Source organism: Python bivittatus, unplaced genomic scaffold (genome assembly GCF_059951505.1).
Source record: "Python bivittatus isolate LINGU-HERP-01145 unplaced genomic scaffold, Pbiv_v1 ctg000250_np1212, whole genome shotgun sequence".
In the NCBI taxonomy this organism is placed as follows: domain Eukaryota; kingdom Metazoa; phylum Chordata; class Lepidosauria; order Squamata; family Pythonidae; genus Python; species Python bivittatus.
The window spans coordinates 2,207,419-2,226,035 of record NW_028277057.1 but is presented as its reverse complement, the minus strand read 5'-3'; positions in this window follow the sequence as shown (position 1 = coordinate 2,226,035).

Sequence of the window (18,617 nt, the reverse complement as noted above, 5' to 3'; positions counted from 1 at the left end):
AGGGTGTGTGTGCACCAGGTCCCCTCCCTTAAATGTTGCCATCTGATGGGACCTTGGAGGTTGTCCTTTGGAACAGCCTCCCACCAGAGATCAGAGAGGTTCCTACTCTTTTAGCCTTCTGGAGGGCTGTGAAGACCTGGCTCTTCCCCCAAGCATTGGGCTGAGCTGGGGGTTTTGCTGTGAGGATGTTTGGTCTGGTGCCTGGGGGAAAGGGTACCTTTGTTTTTAACTATGTTTTATGGATTGTTGTGAGCCACCTAGAGTCATTGTATGAGATAGGTGGCCATATAAGTCCTGTAAATAAATAATAAACAAGAGGACAGTCTCTGTGTGAACTAAGAATGGATATTTTATCAATTTCTAAGCAGTTTTGCAAATTGCAAACAAGTGATATCTTCATTAGCAACAACGAAGCTCTGAGTATCAGTTTTCCCATTATTGCCAACAAGAGTTGCTCACCTCATCTCCTGACTCCCAAATTTCAGCTGACAGGTCCTTAAAGGGGAAAGGTGGCTTAACGGCTTTGCATGTCCAATAATGCAGATTCCACTTTAAAACACACTCAGGATACATCTGGCTGTTTTGACTATTTAGCGTTCCTTATAACTTTTCCAGAACCCACAACTGCCCACATTAACCCTGAAAAGAGACCTGAGGTGAAACTGGCATGAATTCTATTTCAACAGACTACAAAGCCCAAGTTTCAGTCATCTGCCTACAAGATAGGGTGGGGATAAACTAGCTTTTTTTCTTCCTTTTCCATGTGTGCAGGGTGTGTGTGAGAGAGAGAGAGAGAGAAAGGAGAGAGAGAGAGGGGGGAAACTGTTCCTCTGTATCCCTTCCCACACGGGCAACTTTCAATATCCTATTTCTGAAACCCAACTATAGGCATTGTGTAGCATGAATCTCCCACCCTTGTCTGTACCAGCATTTGCAGCCACAATTACAGCTCCAGGGAAAAGCACCTAATTGCAAAACTGCAAGCACAGCATCCTTTTGTTCATCTCACGCTGTATAGCTATATGAGCTCCATATACATCCATACAAACATACCCATACTGATAGACACACTGTACATATACATGGGCACCACTCAGTTCCTCTGAGTGGTGCCCATGCACGGCAGGGTTCTGGATGGCTCATAGAAATGCAGTGTCATTGAAACAGCACTGAACCAAGCAATATGGAACACTAAAAAACTAAAACCATAAGGTCTTAACTTCTTCAGAACTAACAACTGCTTTTGTGATTGTAGCCAAGTTACTCTTCTCCGTTGCTGCTTCTGCAGTTGAGGAGGAGGAAGGGTGCTGCTGGAAGGCCCTATTATCTGTGCAGCAGCAGGAAGCACCTGGCAGCCGGGGGCCGGTGGGGCCGGGGGCCTCTTTGGGATGCTGGCTCACCTGATACAGGTCCTGTCTGACGTCTTTGAAAAACCTCCAGGTTTCTGACTGAGCTCAGGCAAGGGGAAAATGGCCTGTGGCACATCAGAGTTTCAGTGCTTCCATCCCAGCACTTTTGCTTCTCTGTCTGAGTTCACACAACTCAATCTGAATTATGGCATTAACCCATTTCCTGGGTTTGCACAATACATTGAGTGGAAAACTAATCAAGCAAAGTGGGCTGGGCCAGCATGCTGAACCTAATCATCACCATAACCACCTCTACAACAACCTAATCAGGATCAACATTAATTGAACTTTGCATGTTGTGTGGAATGCCTCTTCACCTGAGCTGATTAAGCATGGGCTGTGAACTGAACTTTTAAAAAATATTTATTCATAAAAATGCAAGAGCCTGGCAACCAGCTCTGCCAATTTGGGGTGATAAGTGGCGTTCTCCAGTGAAAGACACCTAGCCGAAAAAGGCCATCAGATGATATGGAGGAGCAAAGACTGGCGTGGGGATTTTTTCCTCCTTTTTCAGTCCTACTTCAGGCATGACTTTCCAAAGCAATGTGACAATACTGCACCTCCCACTCTGTTGCTGTTTCAACCATTAAATCCAAGCCAGCACTGCCTGGCCCAGGTTGAAACGATTCCCATAACCCACCGTCGGACATCTGGGCCATATGGGAATTGTCATCACATCCATCTAGCAAGGGCCAGGATGGGGAAGGCTGAATGAGAAGAATGATGCAACGAGGATGTGAGAACCTGCAACTCTTAATTCCCAACAAAGATGACTCTCTTGAAAACTTGGAGAAGTTCAAAGAAAGATTCATTTATTAAGCAGAAGTCTGCATCCTCAAAGCATTGCTGAAACTAAAAACTCACGTGTGCCAGACTTTTTTTAACCCCTTCCCCTCGCATCCCCCTTTCGATCCCATAGTCTTCCTTGTCTCTTTTACGGTCTCTCCTGGTCTCACGCTGGTACGACCTTGGCATTCCTGGAAACAGATAACAGCACATCTGCGTGTAATGGTTTCTCTGGCTCTACCCCCCCCTTTCTTTGTAACGGCAGAACCGAAGCAAGCAAGCTAACCAAATGGTTAATTAATTGCGAGGCTTCTGACAGAGGAACTAGCCATGATGGGCAAAACAACAACTTTTATAACGTGGGAACCCTGAGAGCCTCGGTTTGAGACCCTGATTGTATTTAGCAAGAAGGCTGACAGGCGGCAGAAGAGAACATGATTTGTGTCCCTGTTCTAGCCGGAGAAAAAAGTTGCAGAAAGCCCAAGAGAAGAATTTCAACCCGCCTGAAATTCCTTTTGCAAACCATGGCTGGCAAGACAGGAGTTCTATTCGATTTGCTTTTGTGTCTATTGTTTTTAAAAGTATTTATTATACTGTTATCCCACATATCCCTGGGGCTGCCAGCTTTGGATAAGATCCACCCCTGTCTAGTTTTAGCCAAAGTACTCCTGATTTCAACTGTTCCTTCAATCCCATCTTACCTAGTTATGAAATTGAAGGGCATTATTTTGATACACAATTTTATATTCTATATATACACAATTTTATATTTTATATATATACAGTATATATATGCTTCACACAATGTTTAACCATACCTGTAACAGTGCACTCTATTTTATTTCTAAAGGGTTAACTTGCTTTTGCTTTGTAAAGAGCACTGGCTTCTTCTTCTTCTTCCCCCCTTATCTCTTTGCTGAATGCCCGATTGTCTTCGAAGAAGCAATTAGCTGAATACAAGTTGTTTGTTTTACCAAGTTTGCAACAGTCGTGGGGCCCTGCATTCCAGAGAGAGATAAGAAAAATCTTGTATGCCATTCTCTTGGTAACCAGAAGAAAAAGTTACATTTACGTTTACCTTCCTAAGAACCACCTTTCACTTGCTCAGACCGTCCCAAAAATCCCTTGTATGGGTGTGAGGGGATGTACTATCTGATTACAGATTTACATGTCTATAAAGTCTCTGATGTTTGTGTTGTGAGGTGTGATTTCATCAACATCTCTAATGTGTTGATTGGGGTCACCCAGCTGTGTCTTGATCAAAATACATCTGTTATCTTAAAGAAGCCTCGTCTCAAGTCTTTTTATTTGGCTTTATTGAGACTTGGGAAATAAAAGGTGCCATACAAAATAAAACCTATACTTATTAATGTATTTATCAGTTAGATTTTTATCCCACCTTTCCATTCAGGGGCTCAAGATGGCATATGCGATGCCCACTCCTGCTCTCTTTTCTCTGTAACAACTACCCAGTGAGGTAGGTTGGGCAGAGAGGGAGTGACCGGCCTGGGCTCCCAGGGAGCGTCTGAATTTTGCAAGGCAGCTTGTCCTTAAATAATAATTCTAGGGAAATATTTGAAAACATCTGACATGGTTGGAATAGGCCACAGGAAATAGCATCTGAACTATTAATCAGAAAGGCTTGAGGCCTGGGAATGCCCCGAAAGACCTTGTGGCTTCCAACGGGACACCTGGGGTGGGGAGCGTGGCGTGGCCCAGACTTACCACCTGGATGCCCAACTTTAAATGCAATGAAGTGAGCGAAAGGACATCTTCGCTATATTTGATGAAGATGTTGCCTATGGAAGTGAAATCCAGCTCACTTTTTTTCTAACTCAGTGTTTCTCAACCTGGGCAACTTTAAGATGAGTGGACTTCAACTCTCAGAATTCTTAAAGTTGCCCAGGTTGAGAAACACTGTTCTAACCTGTAGTTAGAAAACAATTATATGTTCTTCCTTAATTGGAGAGAGGCTGACTTTCTCCCTGCTCTAGTTTCTGAAATAACTGGAGCGAAGAAAACCAGATATGTCCATATGAAGTATTTTTATAACAAGCCTGGATGCTGGGCGCTATTAGGGGTATAAAAGAACCAGATATAATGACCAAACTTCTGGCAATGTATTATTCAGTGCTCATGTCCAATACCCAGCGGCACTCTCTTTTTTCTCATATAGCCCCGTAATGTAGGCACTGCTTCTGGGTTTCGAAACAAACACAGTATTTCATGAAAGGGAATTTAGAATTGTGCTTTCTATAAAGAAGAAAAATGGAATATTTTTAAATAGTTTTAAACTAAAACCTTTAGTTTTCTATGACATTTCTGAACATTATACGTATGTGCCTATCAGCTTGACAGCTAAAATAGTAGGCTGTTTGGAGCACATTTTCAGTGAAAGAAAAAGGATAAGGTTTTTTTCCCCACTAGGCTGTGTTAATTCAAGCTGCTGCCATATGCTTCTGCAGAGGAGGGCAAATGTCAAAACACGTTCTAATATAAACTCTGCCTCTTACTTAAATGCACGCAATTATGTGAACCAAGGATAAAACGACAGAGCATCCACCATGGTGCATGTTTCATATCGACATCATCTTGGTTAGTTTTAGACACCTATGGTTGTTGCAACTAAGCCAGCTTGCAAAGGAGACAGTTGATCTAAACCCTGCTTTTTTAGGCTTCATCGGGATCTTTTTCAACTGGGTTTACAATTGGAAAAGAAAATTGCTGTCCTTCAGTGGGAACTCTACCTTTAAATTAAATCAAATCTGATTTATTTTCTTATCTTAGCTTCATCAATTTCTGCATCCTGGCTTCCCCACGTTTTGAAATGTGGCCCCAAATATTCTACTCAAAACTCAGGTTGTGGGCCTTAACTTGAAAAAAAAATGCACATTTTGACACAGACCTAAGTTAAATATCAAGGTCCCAAGGAAATGAAATTGTTGTTGTTTAGTCGTTAAGTCGTGTCTGACTCTTCGTGACCCCATGAACCATATTGCGCCAGGCCTTCCTGTCCTTCACTGCCTCCCTGAGTTTGCTCAGTTTCATGCTCATTGCTTCAGTGATGCTATCTAACCATCTCATCCTCTGCCGTCCTCTTCTCCTTTTGCCTTCAATCTTTCCCAGCATCAGGGTCTTCTCCAAAGAGATCTCTCTTCGCATTAGGTGGCCAAAATATCTGAGCTTGAGCTTCATTATCGATCCTTCCAATGAGCAATCAGGGTTGATTTCATTTAAGATTGACTGGTTTGACCTCCTAGCAGTCCAGGGGACTCTCAAGAGTCTTCTCCAGCACCACAGTTCAAAGGCATCAATTCTTCGGCGCTCGGCCTTTTTTATGGTCCAGCTCTCACAGCCATACATTACTACTGGAAAACCATAGCTTTGACTATGCGGATCTTTGTCGGCAAGGTGACATCTCTGCTTTTTAATATGCTATCTAGGCTTGCCATAGCTTTCCTCCCAAGGAGCAAGCGTCTTTTAATTTCATGGCTGCAGTCTCCGTCTGCAGTGATCTTGGAGCCCAAATAAATGAAGTCTGTTACTGCTTCCATTTCTACCCCTTCTATTTGCCAGGAATTGATGGGTCCAGATGCCGATCTTAGTTTTTTTAATGTTGAGTTTCAAGCCAGCTTTTGCACTCTCCTCTTTCACCCTCATCAAGAGGCTCTTTAGTTCTTCTTCACTTTCTGCCATTAGGGTGGTATCGTCCGCATATCTGAGGTTGTTGATGATTCTCCCTGCAATCTTAATTCCGGCTTGTGATTCTTCCAGCCTGGCATTTCTCATGATGTACTCTGCATATAGGTTAAATAAGCAGGGTGACAGTATACAGCCTTGTCATACACCTTTCCCTATTTTGAACCAATCAGTTGTTCCATGACCAGTTCTAACTGTTGCTTCTTGGCCCGCATACAGATTTCTCAGGAGACAGGTAAGGTGGTCTGGTATTCCCATCTCTTTAAGAATTTGCCACAGTTTGTTGTGATCCACACAATCAAAGGCTTTTGCATAGTCAATGAAGCAGAAGTAGATATTTTTCTGGAACTCTCGTGCTTTCTCCATGATCCAGCGAATGTTGGCGATTTGATCTCTAGTTCCTCTGCCTCTTCGAAACCCAGCTTGTACATCCGGTAGTTCTCGGTTCATGTATTGCTGAAGCCTAGCTTGTAGGATTTTGAGCATAACCTTGCTAGCATGTGAAATGAGTGCAATTGTGCGATAGTTTGAGCATTCTTTGGCGTTGCCCTTCTTTGGAATTGGAACATAAACTGACCTTTTCCAATCCCGTGGCCACTGTTGCGTTTTCCAAACTTGCTGGCATATTGAGTGCAGCACTTTAACACCATCATCATTTAGTATTTTAAATAACTCAGCTGGAATACTGTCATCTCCGCTAGCTTTGTTGTTAGCAATGCTTCCTAAGGCCCACTTGACTTCACTCTCTAGGATGTCTGGCTCAAGGTCAGTGATCACACCAGCGTGGACATCAGGGACATTAAGATCTTTCTTGTATAGTTCTTCTGTGTATTCTTGCCACCTCTTCTTAATCTCTTCTGCTTCTGTTAGGTCCCTGCCTTTTTTGTCCTTTATCATGCCCATCTTTGCACTAAATGTTCCTTTCATATCTCCAATTTTCTTGTAGAGATCTCTAGTCTTCCCCATTCTATTGTTTTCCTCAATTTCTTTGCATTGTTCATTTAAGAAGGCCTTCTTATCTCTCCTGGCTATTCTTTGGAAATCTGCATTCAATTGCTTATATCTTTCCCTTTCACCCTTGCTTTTCGCATTCCTTCTTTCCACAGCTATTTGTAAAGCCTCATCAGACAGCCATTTTGCTTTCTTGCATTTCTTTTTCTTTGGGATGGTTTTAGTTGCTGCCTCCTGTACAATGTTACGGACCTCCGTCCATAGTTCTTCAGGCACTCTGTCTACCAAATCTAATCCTCTAAATCTATTCATCACCTTCACTGTGTACTCACAAGGAATATGATCTAAGTCATACCTGAGTGGTCTAGTGGTTTTCCCTACATTCTTCAATTTAAGCCTAAATTTTGCAGTAAGAAGCTCATGATCTGAGCCACAGTCAGCTCCTGGTCTTGTTTTTGCTGTCTGTATAGAGCTTCTCCATCTTTGGCTGCAAAGTATATAATCAATCTGGTTTCGGTATTGACCATCTGGCGATGTCCATGTGTAGAGTCGTCTCTTGTGTTGTTGGAAAAGAGCGTTTGCTATGACTAGCTTGTTCTCTTGACAGAACTCTATTAGCCTTTGCCCTGCTTCATTTTGTACTCCAAGGCCAAATTTGCCTGTTATTCCAATTACTCCTTGACTTCCTACTTTAGCATTCCAATCCCCTATGATGAAAAGGACATCTTTTTTTGGTGCTAGTTCTAGAAGGTGTTGTAGGTCTTCATAGAAGCGGTCAACTTCAGCTTCTTCAGCATCAGTGGTTGGGGCATAGACTTGGATGACTGTGATATTGAATGGTTTGCCTTGGATACGCACTGAGATCATTCTGTCGTTTTTGAGGTTGTACCCCATTACTGCCTTTCCCACTCTCTTATTCACTATGAGTGCAACTCCATTTCTTCTAAGGGTTTCTTGCCCACAGTAGTAGATATAATGGTCACCCGAATTAAATTCACCCATTCCCGTCCATTTCAGTTCGCTGATTCCCAAGATGTCGACGTTCAATCTTGTCATCTCATGTTTGACCACATCCAGCTTGCCTTGGTTCATAGATCTTACATTCCAGGTACCTATACAATATTGTTCTTTACAGCATCGGACCTTCTTTTCGCTTCCAGAGACATCCACAGCTGAACGTCCTTTCGGCTTTGGCCCAGCCGCTTCACTCTTTCTGGAGCTACTTGGAAATGCCCTCCGGTCTTCCCCAGTAGCATATTGGACACCTTCCGACCTGAGGGGCTCATCTTCCGGCATCATATCTTTTAGCCTTTTAACATTGTCCATGGGGTTTTCTTGGCAAGGATACTGGAGTGGGTTGCCATTTCCTTCTCCAGTGGACCACATTTTGTCAGAACTCTCTGTCATGACCTGTCCGTCTTGGGTGGCCCTGCACGGTATAGCTCATGGCTTCACTGAGTTACGCAAGCCCCTTCGCCACGACAAGGCAGTGATCCATGAAGGGGAAGGAAATGAAATACAGAAGCTATAAACTTCTGCATTTCACTTCCTTCTGTATGGTTCTAACATTCCTCCCTACCCACACAATCGTTTATGGCGAAATCTGTTTAGCTAGCACTTGAACATGACCTTACCTGATAATACATTTTTAATTAATACATGAACTGAAATATTGATCTTCTAAATTTGTCCTTTATCAAATTTTGCAATGTAGCTTGCCATTAAATAATAATATTAGAGAAATATCTGGGGGAAAACCCCCTCTCCTTTGAGTCGAGCTCACAAAACCCCACAGTTAAGCCCCTAAACACATTATATTAGGTAATGTTTGCAAAAAAAAAAAAAGTCCATAAGGCAAAATTATAAATAAAATGTGTTTGTTAGGGCAATGTTTCTCAAAAATTATCCAGCCAACATAGCCGTTGCTGAGAATTCTGGGAATTGAAGTCCACACATCAGGAAGTTCCTCAGATTGGGAAACACAGGTTTGGAGAAATGTTTCCAAAATGAATACTAATTTTAGTATAAGCATTTATTTTTCATTAAAAGCAGTACAGGGATGAGTCTGCTAAATTTACATATGGAAAACAGAAACCAAAAATTGTCACACTTACAAAGATGGGAAACAAAAACATACCAAATATGTACAGCAGTGTTTTTCATACTTGGCAACTTTTAAGATGGGTGGACCTCAACTCCCAGAATTCCCCAGTCAGCAGGCTGACATGCTGGCTGGGGAATTCTGGGCATTGAGGTCCACCCATCTTAAAGTTGCCAAGTTTGAAAAACACTGGTGTGTAGGATAAGATCTGACACTGGCAAGGTGGGAACCAGTGCTGCTCAGACAAGAAGCCATTGAAAATAAAAGACTTTGATTAGATGTGAAAAAAGACAGGCACTCTTAAACTATGTTGCCTCTCCTTTCCTACCCAGGTTTGTTTCTTTCTTATTCTTTGCAACTGTGAGAAGGCAGGGAGAAGTGAGGGCCTCAAACGAACCATGTTTGCTAAGGGAGAGCGCTGTGCACCATGGGGCAGCCTTGGGGGGACGGCAGGAGGGAGGATGGGCAGAAGGCACACTCGCATCAGAGTGGAGAAGGACGGCAGGAGGGAGGAAAGACTGCAGGCAAGAGGCACGTTCGCACCAGAGTGAAGAGAAACGGCAGGGGGCGGCTGTCGGGTCAAGTGGGGATTGGAATGTGTATTGCGCTGATTGGATTCGGAAAGTGGAATGTCTGCGGTTTTGCGGTTAATTAGCGGCGCTCCGGGGCGGTAAAAAAGGTGAGATTGTGAGCCAAGCCCTCGTAGGAGGGGGAGGACAGATAGGGGGTATAAAAACCTGTCAGACCTTGCTTCGGGGTTCCTCCATTGCTGCGGGAGGGACCCACCTTTGCAAACGTGCCCAATAAAAACTTCTGTCTACTGGATAACCGAACCCGTGTCTGTCGTTTTCTGACAAAATTGGCGAGCCAGCCAGGAGTCCTCGACGTGGACCGGACTGTGGGGAACCGGTGAGTAATCGGCCGTAACACCCCGTTGAGGTGTCTCCCGTTTTCCCCGGAGTCGGGTCCAGGACGGGACTCCAATCGCCAGTCAGACAGAAGTAAAGAGGAAGTCGGCCGACGAGGAGACCTCCGGGAGGTCTGGTGAGTACAGCCTACCCATAATCTCGGGGAGATTAGCGTGGTTACGAGGCGTTGGACGCCGCAAGGGGACAGAAGAGTCCGGGACCTTCTGTAAGGTGGGAAACGTAGTCAGGAAGGATGGGTAAGGCGCAGAGTAAGAGTGTAAGGCCAGGGGCCAATGGGAAAAACGCAGTAGGGGGAATCCCCACGGATTCTCCATTAGGACAATTGTTGTAACAGTGGGAGACACCCTGGTTGTGTCCATTCACCAGGGGTCTGGAAAAACCGACCATGATAACTTTGTGCACTAAAGAATGGCGAAAATATCCACTAGTGGACCCCGAATTCCCCTACCATTGGAATCCCCAGTAATTACTGGGTGACCCAACTAAAAAACTACATTGTGGAGCATAAAATGTTAACACAGGAACCCTATGTGGAAGTCTGGTTCCATGTTCATTGGGAGGGGCCTCGACCCAAGTTAGCCAAAATTTTTGTCCAAAAAGAACAGGAGGATGAGGAGGACCTCTGGCTGACTAGACCTCAATGGGGGCCGCCACCTCCTCCTCCTCCTCCTCTTCCTATCGCTCCCCCTCCGGCGCCCCCACCCTATCCCGGGCTGCGGAAAGAGCTGGACCAGCTGAACCAAGACATTCAGAACGTGCCCTTTAGTCTAAGGTTGGCCAGTGCCTTCCCCGTCCGGGAAGTCCCGAACGGAACGAACGCACAGGGGTGGCCGTCACCAGTTACGTAACGGTTCCCATCAAACCCAGTGAGTTGAGGGAATTAAAAGGACCCTCCCTCGTATGCAAGAGAACGCCCATACCGCCGCCGAACAATTGGAACTTTTTCTCGGCCCGGTGGAATACTCCTGGGGGAACTGAATTACATTTTAGCCCACCTCTATACGCCAGAAGAGAGGGGCCAGATTCGGCGAGCTGCGCTCGGGGCTTGGGAGCAAAGGAATGCAAATGTCCCAAATGCCCTGGCCGCAGATACTAAATTCCCTCTGGCAGACCCAAATTGGGATCCCAATAATGCTGAACATCGGGAGAACATGAGAGGAGTTTCCCCCTGTACGACTAGGGTGGTCATGGTTCCCCAACCGGGACCCACGGGGAACCCTTGGTAAACATCACGGTGGGTCCCACCGGCGAGGAACAGCAGTTCCTCGTGGACACCGGAGCCTCTCGAACATCGCTGTGCCAACCGATCCCAGGGATTGCGAAATCCCGGGGCACGTCGGTATCGGTGATGGGGGTGGGAGGCTCTCCGGTCAAGGCAGACGTACTGGAGGAAGTGAGACTGGAGTGGAATGGGAAGGAGGTAACTGCAGATGTGTTACTGATCCCACAGGCGAGAGTGAACTTGCTGGGAAGGGATCTCATGGGTAGTCTAGGAGTGGAGTTGTGGAATGTGGAACAGGCAGAAAGGATGTGTTTGTTGCGGGAGGCGGACGTGGAGGTTGTGAGCCCTGAGGTATGGGCAGGAGAAGGGGGGGCGGGGCGGTTTCGCATAGCCCCAATTAGCATCCCCTTGAAACCAGGGGTGACGGGTTTGCGGCAAGCCCAATACCCGCTGTCCCGGGATGGGAGGCGTGGGCTGAAGCAACAACTGAGATGGACGGTGCTGCCCCAGGGGTACACCGAGAGCCCCCTCTTGTTTGGACAGGCATTGGAAGAGAAACTCCAGGGGTTCCGGGCCCCTGGGGGTTCTCGGGTGCTGCAGTATGTGGATGATTTGTTGGTGTCTGGAGAGAAGGAAGTAAAGGTGAGAGAAGACTCAGTGGCTTTATTGAACTGGTTGGCTGAGGAAGGATTGAAGGTGTCAAAAGGGAAGGTCCAATTTGTGGAAAGGGAGGTCAAGTATTTAGGACATGTACTCCGGAAGGGCGAGAAGTTGATTGATCCTTCTCGGATACAGGGGATAATGCAGTTGAAGCCCCCTCATACTAAAACGGAGGTGCGGCGGTTTCTGGGTCTAGTAGGATATTGCCGGCTATGGATAGATGAGTACATGAGCAAGGCTCAGTTTCTGTATGAGAAGTTGAAAGGATCATCTGACAGGGTAGAATGGACAGACGGGGACACAGAGAAGTGTGGGGAAGTACGAATTAGCCTGTTGACGGCCCCGCCTCAGGCGCTACCGAACTTGGCCCCCTTTCACCTATACGTTACAGCCCATGGGGGAACTGCCATTGGAGTGCTGACTCAGAGACGGGCTGGGAAATATCAACCAGTGGCCTTCCTGAGCAAAGCCCTAGAACCAGTGGTGAGGGGATGGCCGACTTGTGTGCAGGCAGTGGCTGCCGCTGCTGTACTAGTGACAGAAGGGAAAAAACTCACTTTTGGGAGCCCCGTGATTGTCCATTCACCCCATCAGATCTTAAGTGTGCTTAGTCAGCAGGCGGCTGCTTGGATGACAGAAGGGAGGATGTTGAAATATGAGACAGTTCTCCGGATAAGTCCTGATGTGGTGGTAGGAACAGACAGGAATTTGAACCCAGCGGAGTTTCTTGCGGGGGAGTGGAAAGAATGGGAGCCGGCAGAGCACGAGTGCTCCACCCTGTTGCAGCTGCAAACAAAGACCCGGGAGGACCTGCAGGAGGTCCCGCTGGAGGAGGGTGAGGTCTGGTTTGTGGATGGGTCTAGCCGAGTAGAGCAGGGACAAAGGAAGTCAGGATATGCGATAGTGACGGCGGAGGGAGAGACAATAGAGAAGGGGGCACTACCAGCGGACTGGTCGGCTCAGCTGTGTGAAGTGCACGCTTTGAAACGGGCACTAGAGTTGGGAAAGGGAGTGTCCCTCACCGTCTACACAGACTCGCGATATGCCTGGGGAGTAGTGCACACTTTCGGGAAAATTTGGCTGGAACGGGGTTTACTCACAGCTGCTGGAAAGGGAAGGTTGCAGGGAGGAAGCAGGTCATTGGGTTATAATTGAGGGGACCCCAGTAGTGAGCCGTGCTGACATGAGGGGGATGGTGGAGAAACTGCACGAAGGGTCTCACGGGGGGTGCAGGCTTTGGTAGACACTGTAAAGCTGTGGGAAGGGCCAACGGGGTGTTGAAGCAACATCTCACCAAACTGGGGCTGGAAACAGGGCTACCTTGGACAAAGACACTTCCAGTTGCCCTGCTTCGAATGCGGACAGCCCCTCGCAAGGATGTGGGGGTCTCCCCATTCGAGCTGATGATGGGAAGACCTTTCTTGGCTCCAATGGGAGAGCCTATCCCCGAGCTAAAGGATGCCTTCCTGAGAAAGTATCTCTTGGTACTGTCACAATCTCTCTTGTCTCTAAGAAAACAGGGACTCCTCGCTCAACGGCCCCCTTGCTGAAAGACCAACACCCCCACAAGCCAGAGGATTGGGTCCTGATAAAGACGTGGAAGGATGAGAAGCTGAAATCATCTTGGGAGGGACCATACCAAGTTCTCCTGACAACTGAATCAGCGGTTCGGACCTGACAGGGGGGTTGGACCCACTACCATCGGGTTAAGCAAGCTCCCGACCCCCGACCATGGACTGCCCAACCGGGAGACAGACTCAAAGTAAAACTTAAAAGGAACTGAACTAAGGCAGGGGAGGAGATGATCAACATAAAGGCGTAGAATTGGCACAGACAGCTTTGATCACTGGGGATGATCCCCGTGGGAGGGGGGGGATGTTCTATCATTTTGGGTCTTCTCCCATACCAAGACCCTGGACTAATCAAAGGCAAATGGCTCTAAATCTCTTGGGGATAACCAATGCAACTCAATGTGTATATTTCAACAATACCCAGAACCGTACCCCCCATTGCCCTCAAAAGGTCCTGCTTTCACTTGTGGAGGGGTCTATAATATCCCTTACGCCTCAACCCCTCTATACCTACCTAAAGGTTTCTTTTTGTTATGTGGACATGAAGCTTACACCTATGTTCCAGCCTATAGTTCAGGGGGCCCTTGTGCCATAGGGCGCCTGACCTCTCTATATGCCCTGCCTCCAATACAAGCGCACCCATCAAAAGAAAAAGAAAAAGGGAGCTGCCATCTGATTGTGAGAGTGATGTGACACTCTTGTCCGAAACAGAAGCCATGGCTCTGGCCCTCTCCTTAGTAGGGGTTCCTGCACTAAGCGGAAGAACTTACCTGGACCTAAGGAAGGTGGCCTGCCTCCTGGCTAAAAGTGTCAACCTTACATCCTCTCTCATTGCAGCCCTCACTGAAGAAGTCACTGAGATCAGGAGGGTGGTCATTCAAAATCGGATAGCTATAGACTATCTCCTATTAAGGGCAGGACAAGGCTGTGAATCTTTTCAAGGTCTTTGTTGCTTTAACCTAACCAACAATAAGAATTATGTTGAAGCAAAACTAGCCAAGTTGAAGACCTTAGCCTCTCGCATATCCGAGGATCCAGAGGGATGGAATTGGTCGTGGCTCACTAGTTGGTTACCTAACTTTGCTTGGTTAAAACAACTTTTTGTACTAGCCATTGGTTTCATTGCCTTACTGGTCCTAGTATGTTGCTTAATGCAATGTCTCCCTGCTTGTGGGAATTACCTGTCCCAGTGTGTGAAGCCCCGGGTCCGGGACGAGGGAGCAATCCTGTTAGCCAGGTTTGAGGCCCAACAGAGGCGTGAAAAGAAAAAGGGGGGATTGTGAGAAGGCAGGGAGAAGTGAGGGCCTCAAACGAACCATGTTTGCTAAGGGAGAGCGCTGTGCACCATGGGGCAGCCTTGGGGGACGGCAGGAGGGAGGATGGGCAGAAGGCACACTCGCATCAGAGTGGAGAAGGACGGCAGGAGGGAGGAAAGACTGCAGGCAAGAGGCACGTTCGCACCAGAGTGAAGAGAAACGGCAGGGGGCGGCTGTCGGGTCAAGTGGGGATTGGAATGTGTATTGCGCTGATTGGATTCGGAAAGTGGAATGTCTGCGGTTTTGCGGTTAATTAGCGGCGCTCCGGGGCGGTAAAAAAGGTGAGATTGTGAGCCAAGCCCTCGTAGGAGGGGGAGGACAGATAGGGGGTATAAAAACCTGTCAGACCTTGCTTCGGGGTTCCTCCATTGCTGCGGGAGGGACCCACCTTTGCAAACGTGCCCAATAAAAACTTCTGTCTACTGGATAACCGAACCCGTGTCTGTCGTTTTCTGACACAACTTTAATCAAGGACTTCAGAATACAGCCCTATTGCTTGATTGCTCCTGAAAAGGCTATTTTTTTTGCACAGCAAAGGAAATGGCTTTGGCTCAAAGGAAAAACATGGTTTCCTAAACTTCAAAAGGAGCCATGGATGCCCTGCTAAAAAGTTAACATCACCTTTATTAAAATGCTAATAACAAAGCCTAAAATTCTAGTAACAAATATGAGCTAGCCAAAGGTGGTTTATTCAATACACCATGTTTAAACAAACCATGGCTTAACCCTTACGGTGCAGCCATCGTGGTTTGTTCTAATAACACGTCAACCGCCCCCTCCAGCCTGCTCTTTTCCCGACATGCCCCTTTCGAGAAGTTCAAACAACAACAATCGCTCCTCCCTCTTTCTCCCCCTTATTTTCCTTTCCTTTCTTTGCCCCGCCCTCCCTTCCGCCCCTAGCAACAGGCGGACCCGATTTCTATTGGCTGTCCGTTCGTGGGTGCCGCCCTTTCATTGGCTGCTGTGGCAAGAGAAGGCGGGGCGGTATAGTACGTGTTGCCCCTCTCTTTCTCGCTGGGCTTGAGGTTGAGAATTGTCGGCCATTTTGTGCGAGAGTTTGGATTTGTGGAAGGCGAGCGCTGCCGGAGGAGCGGAGCAGGTTCGGCTGCAGCTGAAGGTAGGGTCGGTAAGGGCCGGGGCTGCCTGTGGTAGTGCGGAGGGGACCGGGGAGAAGGAGCGGAGGGAGGGCGGCCCGGGTGGGGAGAGGGGGTGTGCCGCCATGTTGCGCTGCCCCATTGAAAAGCCTAAGATGGGTGCCTCCCCCGGTGTTCGGCTGGGGGGGATTAGAAAAGGACTCCCCATGGCGCAGGCCGGTCCTGTCTCTCTGCTTGTGGAGGTGCAGCTCCTCTTCATACAGAGTGTGTGTGGGGGGGTGGGTTTACGTCTCGGCTCGCTTTCCTTAACGCGGCACCCTTCAGAACGAGCCTCGCTCCGCACGACCAGCCTTTGTGGGGAGGGGAGGCTGGATTGTGCCGGGGGGCGCAAGGGAGCCTGAGGGCCGAGTTGCGGATGAGTTTGCTGGCTAGTTCACTTGGAGCGTGGGGGTGGGCGAACGTTCCAGGGAAGCCTTAAAAAACTCTGAAAACATCTCTGCGTGTTTTGTTTTGTTTTGTTTTGTTAATTATCCTCTCTTTCCGTGGAAGACTTTTGTGTGAACGTAGCAAACCGCCCCGTAGTTTAATGGACGTCGCTCCTCATTTTGGGGTTAAGAATTCCAGTTCGGTAATTGCTCGGCAGTTGCTTGTTTGGGGAGGAAGAAGTAAAATTCACTTTCCTGGGACTGCCGGGTGGAGAAGGGGAAGATCGGGGGGCTTTGTTTGGTTTCCTCCTCTCGAGGTTGTGGTTTGGAAATCCCCTCCTCCCCGTTGTGTAGTGCTTGGAAATTCCCTGTGTGGTTGTGTTGCGTGGACGTGTCAGGGTGAGCCATAGGAGCGGAGGGGAGGAACCCTGGTGGGGCAATCAGAAGACTCCTGCCTTGTTTGGAACAAATGTTTTACTAGTTGGGATAGATGGTTAACGATGGGTCAGAGTTGGCCGGGTCTGTGGCGAAATTGATGTGAAATATTTATACTGGGTTGTTTGCGACACGGAGTTGTGCAGATCAGTTCAAGGAGGTGGGTTTCTGTGTGTGATGGCCGTCTTTCTTAGTTTCTCTCTCGGCTGTTGAGAGGAAGACCTCTTTTGGAGTACGTGGAGCGATACTGCTTCCCAGAATGAATTGCCCTCTCCCAGCCTGTACCCTCCAGATGTCTTGTAGAACAATAGACGTCGTTTTGGTTAGTAGGGCTGATGGCAGCTGTGGACCAGCATATCTGGGGGCGCTAGGCTGAAGGAGGCAGGAATAGGGTGACACTGTTCTAAATACCGAAATATTTCCTAAGAACCTTCCTTCGTTGTGTTTGGAGAGGGACTTTTCTCCTGCTATCAGGAATGTTTTAAAGATTTTGGTTAGCTGTCAGTGTCCTGCAAAGTAATTAGCTTTAATAAGACTGGCTCCTATTGATATAGTTATACAAAAATGCCTATGGACAGTGCTATGCTAAACTTGCCATTCAGATAGAAACTTGTATAGACAATGGAACACTCCGTGGTTGTGAAAAGATTGCTCTCTGGGTGTTTTAATGGAGATGAATCAGCTAATAGAACAGAAACAATGTGCTGGCATTGCTCACTCCATTACTCCCTCTATTTTTGCTGCTCAGCAACGACCAGTTCTGCATACACTTTGGCTTATTAGTGATAAGAATCCAGTTGTGTGCAGTAAGCCTTCTGTTTAAATATAAGGAAACATTTTCTGAAGATAAGATCTGTACAACAGTGGAATAGTTTACTCATGAGAGGTTGTGGGTTCTCCATCTCTGAAGGTTTTTAAGAGGCTGGATGGTCACCTCTCAATGGTTTAATTGGTTTGCTTACATGTTGTAGGGGGTTGGACTAGATGATTCTAGTGGTCTCTTCCACTGTCATAATTCTGATTCTGTGAATAAGCATGTACAGAATTGGGCTCTTCGTGCCTTGTCTGGAACTCCTGATATTCCTTGGGCCAAAAAGGTAATGCAGTAGAAATGCTGATTCAGGGCCTGGAGCCGCCAGCTGAATCCCTCCAAAGTACTTTGGGTTTGGGATCCAAGTATTTCCAGGGTAGTTCCCTCTCTGGAATTGTACTCCTTTGAGAGATGGTTCGCCGTTTCGAGGTCCTCCTGGACTCATAGCTCCTGCATGAACAGCAGGTGGCAGCTCTGGCCAGGAGGGGGTTTGTGCAGTTACATCTTGTATACCAGGTGTGGCCATTCCTGGATCAGGAAACTGCTCACCTCCCACTTGGGTGATTGTAATGTAGTCTGCACAGGGCTGCCCTTGGAAAGCAGCTGGTACATACTGCAGCAGCCTAGGTAGTGATGAGCATATCCCAATATACTGGGGTGACCTCATTGTTTCAGGAGCTGCACTGATTGCTGGTTGGCTTTTGGATATAATTCACAATGCTGGTTGTCACCTAGGCCCTACATGGCTCTGGACTGCCTTCTCCCATAGTCATCTCCCTGTCTGATCAGGTTGAACAGGGTCAACTTCCTTCAGGCCCTGTCTGCATGAGAATGCCATCAGACAGGGCCTTGTAAGCAGGCATTTTCCATCACTGCTCCCATACTTTAGAATTCCCTTCCAATGGAGATTTACTCTGCTCCTTCTGGGTTTTAGGAGTGTGGTTATTCCATCAATTACATGCTGTGATTGAAGATGTGAATTTGGTGGGCATGTTTTGGAACATTTCTTTCTTTTTGTATAATTTTGATACTGTATTTGATTTATATGTAGGTTTATTATTTTTGAGGTTTTTTGTTTTTGACTTGACTTGGTTATCTTTCTGATTGTTAGCTGCCCAAAGCCTTCAGGAATGGGCAGCAAATAAATAAACAAAACTAAAACTCAAAGCATTTGATACAAATAATGACAGTAAATTTGTATTTGACCT